This window comes from Pteropus alecto, unplaced genomic scaffold (assembly GCF_000325575.1).
Source record: "Pteropus alecto unplaced genomic scaffold, ASM32557v1 scaffold67, whole genome shotgun sequence".
NCBI lineage: Eukaryota > Metazoa > Chordata > Mammalia > Chiroptera > Pteropodidae > Pteropus > Pteropus alecto.
The window spans coordinates 8,595,512-8,604,054 of NW_006441061.1; positions in this window are offsets into that span (position 1 = coordinate 8,595,512).

The following is an 8,543-nucleotide window of genomic DNA, read 5'->3' on the forward strand; positions in this document are numbered from 1 at the left end:
GGGGGAGGGGGGAGTGGGGAGGGGATAGCTCCAGAGGTCCGCAGCCATCTCAGAGACGACCCCGCAGTAGAGGAGCCAAGCCGGAGGGAAGGAAGCGGCTAATGCCCCAGGGCCATCCTCAGACTCAAAGAACTCACCCTCCGGGGGCCGAGCAGAGCAAGCGACCGCGGCCCCCTCCGGACACGTGGTGGCACATTTCCGGAGCACGGGGAGAGGAGACGCCGATGCTCCCAGAGAGAGCCAGAGAGAATGAGAGAGCGGGAACCGGGGAGCAAAATGAGGGCCGGAGAGAGGCGGGTACCTGCGGGGGAACACGAACCGGACTCACGGCCGCTTTCCTCATAGTGACACGAAGTGACAGGAAGCGTGGATGTCCCCTTCCGAGAGAAGATGTCATAAGGCTACCATTCCAGACCCAGCCTTCTGGGCTGAGAGCAAAATAAACTGCAAGAACTCAGAAATGTTACTACCATACCGCCTTTCGGAAAGAGTTACTCGAGGGTGCGTTCCAACAATAAAAAAAAAATAAAAAAAATAAAAAAAATTTTTTACCCCAAGAAAGAGGACGAGGGATAGAAGAAATGATGGGGAGATAAAAAGCTAGTAGCGCCTGGTGGCATCTGGGTAGTTTTGTTATCAGGAATGGGATCTGATGTCATCTTCATATTGTGAAATATTTCAAACATAAGAAAAATACAGCACATGATATTGCGAATATGCACGTGCTCACCACCGAGATCTTCTACATGTTTATGAGGCCGCATTGGCTCTATTTTTACAGGATAAACGTATTTACGGGTTCAGTTGGTTCCCTTGGCACTAACTGGATTATGACACTGGGTACAAATCTAATTGCGTTATGGTAATGGACACAAAGACACTGATTTTTTTAAATGTTTATTTTGTATCTGGCTAACTTGCTAAAGTTGTAATCGTCCTGATCCATCTTCATTGGGTTCGCTTCAATTTACCGAGTGTCAGTGAGCGGTCACGGCTCAGCCCCGTCTGGTTCAATATTTGTCCTTCATTTCCTTTTCTGTCATGGGTCTTTGCCAGGCCTCGCTGGCCCCGGGGTGGCGGTCGTGCGGGGATGCGTAGCTCGGCTCGTCCCTTTCCTGTGTTCCCTGTGCGCAGGACGCCTGCTGGAGATGGCTGCCAACGACACTTTCAAACGCCAGCAAGTTTCTCTCTACTTGTTTTTCCGTCGGCCGTAGGTGCTGCCTGGATGTGCTTCCTCAGCATCCGCTGAGATGCTCCAAGGTGTCCCTGCCTTCCTGAGCACGCGGAGCTGCGGTTCTCAAATGTCTTGGCTTCGGGATACCTCTCTCCCATCCCGCTAAAGATGACGGGAGACCAGGGAAGGCTGGCACGAGGAACGCGCTAAAGTTTTCCGGAAGAATGAAAAAAGAGAACCTAATAAACGAAGATAAAAACCATGCTCCTGGATGGGCAAATATTGCAACATTGTAAAAACCATGCTCTAGCATATTGATTCTAACTAACACATTTTCCACATGTGCACTTCGCTGAAACTGAGATGCGCTTTACAATGAAGGGCAGGTCACAGCCGGCGGGCAGCACGTTCCTTCCTAGTCGTGAATGCAAGAATGATTAATCTTAAGAGATGACGTCTGATTTAATCATTGCTTTATTAAAAGCTGTTTACTTTTTTACACCGACCCCAGGAGCGGTGTTGGTGTGATTATTGGCTCCATCTCACAGGGGAAGAAGCTATAGCGCCTCGTCCAAGGGCACACAGCTGGGGAGTGGCAGAGCTGGGATTCGAACCCAGGCCCTCTGGTCCTAGAGTCTCTGCCACTGTGCTCTACTTATCTGGCTGTCGGGTTTCTTAAAACGACTCTATAATTCAATCCAATCTGAATTAAAGCCCACAAAGGATTTGCAACACAGATCATTCAGGAGAGAAGAAAACTCGAGAAAATTTTCACAGCAAGATTAAAGAACCGACGGGCATCGCTGTCTTCTCGATAACCACGGTGCCACAGGGCTGGAAAACTTGTGTCTGCCACCCGCCAGGCGGGCAGAGGGAGAAGCAGAGCCCCGTGGACGTGGAATGTGACTCGTGATTGGACGCAATCGCCACCTCGACGGGGAATGGCCATTGGGCGACCGGCTCTTCGTGTACCCAAACAGAGTAAAAGCAGTGGGTAAACCCCCGATGCCCACGAAAACCCCAGATGGGTTAAAAACTAAACAGAAACATCAACAGTGCGCAAAGGGTAAGAAAAATACTGACTCCTTTTATCCGCCTCCCAGAAGCCCGGTGGGTATGGGTCTGGCGCCTGAAAACTGTCAGCGTGAGGACAGGCCCCAAACAAGGCGAAGGCGGACACCGGCCTGGGAGGAAATACTCGGAGCCCATAAAACAGACGGGGGATTCGTATCCAGAACATGTGGATCTGTAGAGCGTCTACAGATCGATATGAAGACACGAAGACTCAGGAATGAAATCAACGGGCAACGGTCCTAGCGGATGTCGGAGAGGACGCCGAGCCTCGCCAGGCAAGGGCGGTCAGCCGAGGAGAGGTCGCTTCGCACCGACAAATGGGAAGAAATGGCGCCGATCCACAGCACCCAGCCCTGGTGGGGATGGGGGGACGGTCCCTGTGCAGCGTGGCTGGGAGGAGGACATTCAGGCAGGGGCCGGAGGGGCAGTGACAAGGTGCTCAGGGACACTTTAGCTAAGGTGTGGGGAAGGTGGCAGAGCTGACATTAGGCCCAAGCGAGACCCGCCCCGGCCTGAGCCCCCCGTCCCGGCTCACGGTGAGGGCAGCCTCCTGGGAGGGCCCCCGGTGGAGGGAGGCCTCGGTGGCAACACAGGACGAGGGGGAGACAGGAAGCGGATGTCTCACGAACTCAGCAGGGGCTCAGAGCCGCAAAGGCACAGGCCACTCGTCCATTTGTATCTGGCGGCCCCAAACCTCTCGACAAAACAAGACAGAGAAAAGCGAATGAAAACGGGGGGCAGGAGAGGCCTGGCGAGAACGGGCAAGGGCAGCAGTGTCCTCGCGTGACTGGTTTCAAAACAGGGACCGTGGCCCGGAGGTCCCCTCCCCCACCCGGGAGCCACGCTGCGCCCCAGGCTTTGAGAAGGGGGCGCAGAGGGTGCGGTGGGGGCGGGAGCCACCGACAGAAAGAGCCTTCTCCCTTCTGTAATGTGCTGACCCCACTTTGGGGCAACAAGGGGTCAGTGAGGGGACCCAGGACCGTGGTGCGGGGCGCGTGGAGGACGGGGTCCCCGGCCGGGCCCTCCCCTCCCACCATGTTCCCTGCTGGGGAGCTCAGTGCAGCTGTGCAGGTCGGGACGGGCCTGGGCGGGAAGCCTCGCGTCGGTCAGCCCTGGTTTGGAGGCGCACGGCCCCCCCATTTCCGCACAGCGTGCTGATGCTCCTCCAGATGTTCTGCCCAAAGCCCGGGCGCCAGCTGCTCCCACCCCCGTCCTCCCCGGCCAGGGCTTTGCCGAGGGACAGATGGAGGATGCGAAGGCCTCTCCACAGCCCGGGAGGAGGGAAGGCCTGCCGGAGCGCCCGGGAGGGGGCCGCAGCGAGCTCCTGTGCTGGTCGGTGGGCACACGCTCTGGCCGGGGGGCTGAGGGTGGAATGCCAGGCCCCCTCCAGGCTCCCTCGAAAGCAGGGGGGCTGCAGGGCAAGGCCCCTCCCTTCGGGATCAGTGAAATGGCAGGACTGAGCTCCAGAGACCAGCCCCGGGCCTGGGATGGAACACGGGGGGAGGGGCGGGCCGCGGTGCCCAGCCCCGTCCTCGCTGCCAGCGCGGCCACGGCCTTTTCCTCCGGCTCCTGTTGGTAGAGCACCCGGTCTGGGTCGGGGCTGGAGAGCCTGGGCAACCCTGACGGTCACCTCACGCCCTCCCTATGAGCTGAGCGCATCTGCATAGCTCAGAACCACACGAGGGGAAACTGAGGCTCAGAGAGGCCAAGCGAAGGGCCTGCATCCGCCCACCTAGTAAGAAGGAGCCGGAGGGTGGCCCGTTCTGTCCGCCCCTGGCCCCCCGTCTTCCCAGCGCGCTACCCCGGGGCAGTGTGGAGCTCTGCTGTGAGCCGGCCCGGACCGCGGGCCAGACCCTGGGCTAGGCACGGGGAGGTGACAGCAGATCCGTTCGACCGTCAGCTCTGAGTGAGCGAGGCTGGGCCTGCCCCGGTCACCCCCGCACCCCCACCCATCTCTGGGCCTCTGCGCAGTGGGTGCTCAGCAGGCGAGTCAGTCCGGCTGGGCTCCCAGGCTGCAGGGGCTCACGGCGACGTCGGGAGTTCCATCCCGTGCTACGCGGACGCGGAGCGGACAGCAGCTCTGGGTGCCCGGGCCCCCCGGAGGCCGCGCATCCGCACTGGGTGCTGTGGAGGGCGCAGGACGTCTAGGAGGTCGTTGGTGGTGCCGGGCGCTTGGGCGTCTCCCGGAGGAGGGGCACCTTGGACCAGCACAAGCGAAGGCAGAGACGTGACAGGGCCCGGTGTGGCCAGCCCGCGGTGGGGCTGGGCTGAGGCCTGGGGACGGGTGCTGAGGCCAGCCCGCACCCACAGCCGGTGCCGAAGGGGCGCGGCAAGGCGGGGTCCTGCAGGGGAGGGTCCCTGGCATCTGCGGCTGCCTGAGAATCCTGGACTCGTGTGGGAGGGACTGGGGTGGCGGGGAGCAGGCTCTGGTTGTGGGTCTCGCAGTGGCCCACGTGTCCCAGGGCAGATGGGCTCAAACAGGCTCCGCCCTCAGCGTCCCGGGAGCCCAGTGCTGGGGGAGGGTCTCTGGGCCAAGAGTCCCCCTTGAGCAGCTCATTCCCTGCATCCTGGCCAGTCGCCTACCCCTCACTGCCTCAGTCCAACAGGAAGGATCGTGATGGCCGGTGGTCTCAGCCTGGAGCATCAGGAGCAGAAGGAAGCTTTGCTTCTGGCCACGCCTGGTCTAGACGGCTGGGAGTCTGGGACGAGCTCGGAGCCGCGGGCATGATGCATATCTCCGTGTTAGCACGACCGCCTCTGGGCAGCAGGGAGGACAGACCCAGAGCTGACTCCCTCTAGGCCGCCCCAGGCCGTCCAGATGGGTGGGGGAGGCGGGGGCAACGCCAGGGCAGGAGGGACTCTTGGGTCCCCCCACCCCCCATGCACCCCTGCATCTGTAGCCGGTCCCCTCCTCGGTCTGCCACGCGTGGTCTGCTTCCCCACATTTAACCTCCTGTGCCCCCTCTCTCTGTCCCATGCCCTCCCTCCTCCTCCTCACCCCCCTCCCCGTCCGAATCAGCCAGGGCACCGGCATGGGTGGCAGGGAAGGATTCTGACAGGAGGGCCACGGCCAAGTCCGTGTCCCTGATCTTCGTGCCCCAGAGAAGGTCACATGCTGCAGGGCCTTGGGGGGCAGAGCTGTACACGGCGCCTCAGACTGTCCCGCATGGTCCTGTCACCACGTTCGCACGTGTCAGTCATAGAGGTTACTCCAGCTCCTTCCGTGATGGAAACGAGCGTGTTCCGCATCCCCCGCCAGCCTGTGCTAATCGAAGCTGACAGATAAGCAATCTTTTCTTTTTGTCCCTTATTTTTCGGCAGGGTGAGGCTACGCAGCGGCACAGGACATGCTCAGGGTGGGCTTCGGACTCAGGCGGGTCCCGGCCACCGCCCTGGGAGGGCGGTTCATCTTCTGAGTCTCAGCTCCTTTGCTGCAAAGTGGGGACAATAAACAAACAGTTCTCCTCCCAGCCGGCTGGCGGGAGGTCACGATGACGCTGTGGGCACAGGCAACGTCAGCTGTCGACAGCACAGTCGGCTCCACGCGCTCACGGGACCCTGTGTCTCACCCACCTCCGAGCTCCCACCTACCAGGGGCTTCGGCCTTGGTCCCTGCGCGTGGCACGTGAATGAATGAATGGAGGGAGGAATGAATGAATGCATCGCCTGGGTTTGCTCAAGCTGTGGGAGGCGGTCTGCCTAAAGTTCAGGTCACGAGTGCTCTTGTTCACGCTTCTCCGAAGAAGCGAATCCATGGATTTGTTCATGGATTTGTTCAAGTTCATGGATTTGTCACATGAACCCGGGCCGCCCCCGCCTCCCCCTCCCCCACCCGGGCAGGCCTTGGCAGGAGGAGCTGTGACTCACAGGAGGAGCCCCGAGGGACCCTTGACTGATCCCCAGCATCTCACTCAGCGCCATCTCCTCATCCATCACCCTTGAAGACGCCTAAAGAATGAATGTGTCGAGCTCGCTGTCACAACGTTTTAAAATGTTGCAGTAATTAAAAACCGCCAGTCATTTCTGTGCAAACAGACGAGGCTGTCCCCTCAAACCAGGGCAATGGGAAGAGCCTGCGTGCCCCACGTGTGCCCGAACACTCGCATGCACACCCCCGCACGCACGCCCGCTCCCATCCCCTTGCACGCTTGGCTGTCTAATCCTCTCTCTCTCTCCCTCTTGCACACTTTGATCCTTGTTATTCTCCTGGTCACGTCCAAAAGGCGCCCAATCCAAAGCCCTCGATCCAGGATGCGAGTACAGTCTGCCGAGCCGACGTCACAAAATAATCGCAATGTCATGGCGTTGCTCGTTTTGCAAGATATATATATATATATTTTTAATTCATCTATTTTCTAAATGGGTTTGACCTGGATGGAGAATCTGGGGTCAGGTAGCCCCTCCATGGGGCCCGTTCATCAACGAGCAGAAGCCCTCAGAGCGCAGACTGGTAGGGAACGAAAATAATTCAAGCCACAAAGGTTAATTTATTAATTGCCTGAGAGCGTGGGTGATCTCCAGTCACAGGCGCTGGTGGGGACAGCAGCCACGTCCATCACTTGGTCCAGTGGCCTTTTGGGGAAAGAAGCCTCAAGTTTTTTGGTGCCCTGAGATGCAGCAGGCAGCCGAAACGGAGGCTGGGAGGTGGGCACTCCGTCCGGACCGGCCATCGGCGGCCCTTCTGAAACCTCATGGAAGTCCGAGACCGGAGGAGGCCCCCGGGAGCAGCTCGTCTCTGTGCTGTGAGCGAAGGGTCGGTGCTACTCGGATACGCGTGGAGACGGTGAACTCACCCCTCCCGAGAGTTCCCAGAACGAGGATCGGAAAGGCTCGCGGCCACGTCTCCCCACGTCCTGGCGGAACGTGTGCTTCTCAGCCTCGGGTGCTGAGCACACATCCTTCGCGCCCGAGAACCTCGTCCCCTCCACCCACGCGTGTATGTGACTGTGCGTCACGTGTGGCTGGAATGAGAAATCGTGACCCCACGACCACCAGCATTACTTTTCCTATATGTCAGGGCTGTGGATGTGTATTGAGCGCACACACTTGCAGAGTCCCAGAGAGAAAGAGACACTGGTCCGGCCACCATCCGTCCCCCAGCCTGGGCTCCCCACACTTGCCCCCGAGAAACGTGTGGACATGAAGGTCCGGTCTTTACAGCGCTGGCCGATCTTACGAATGCCGCCTCGGCCCTCGGCGGAGAACGAGCGCTTGTGCATTTTTACGCACATCCCGGCATGTTGGGCTTTTCAACCAACTCGGCCAGCTGTTGGATTTGAGTTATATTCACCACGCTCTGAGTTGCGGAGAGATGCCGGTGACGGGGACACAGTCGTCGCGACGCGGCTCCCCCCGCCCCCGGCCGGGGCCGGCCGGCCGGGGAGACGCGTGAGCAGCGCCCATCCTTCTCGGCGCACGCCGCCGTGAGAACTGGCTTTTGAGGAAAGTGCCGGCGAATCGTGTCTGTGAAGTCAGACCGGAGGCTCCTCGTCCCTCCCTTTTGTTTTTGCTTAAGATCAGGCCATACGTGTTGGTCGCACCAAGAACGGGTTTGGTGGTGACCACTGGGCATCGTTATCCAAATGGAACCCGTCCGGGGCAGCCGCCTCCTTGCTGGCTGGGCGCCAAGGGTGTCACTTCACCCCTCTGGCACCCTCCACAAAGGGACGGTGAGAAAGGCACCTTCCTTACGTGTCGGGGGAACAGTCAGTCTGGTTTCAGCGAAATGGCCTCATACAGCATCATCCCCGGTGTCCGGAGCCCTCCTCCCTGCCCGGCTCGGAGAAGAAACCAGCGCGTGGCGGGCACGGGAGGGGGGCTCCGAAGCCGTCTGCAGCTGCCCGGACCCACAGCTGTGACACCCCGCAGCGTGTGCGCGAGGGGCGGGCTCGGGGAGGACGGGCGGCTGGTTGGAGCTGGTCGGTAAAGACGGTTAGGCAGTGAGGCGCCTTTTAAAATTCTTGGCACACATTCGCCAGGATCTAAGCAATCCCGAAAATTAAAAAAAAAAAAGAAAAAGAAAAAGAAAAGTTGCTCAGTTGTCATAATGGGGATTTTGACTGAAAATGTTGATTTAAAGGAGTCCTATGCCGCCTGCTCGGGTACCGACTGGCTGGCGCGCATCTCTCCCCGGCGTTCGCTGTCCCTCTCAACCCCCTTATGTGGGATGTGGGATTTCTATTAACGTTTTCATCCTTTGTCCTAGGTTTCTGGGGGAGGGGGTGGAGAATCTGGAAGGGGGGGCGTTAGGATGTTTGAGGGTCAGTCTGGCCCAACCCCGGCCTGCCTGTCTCCA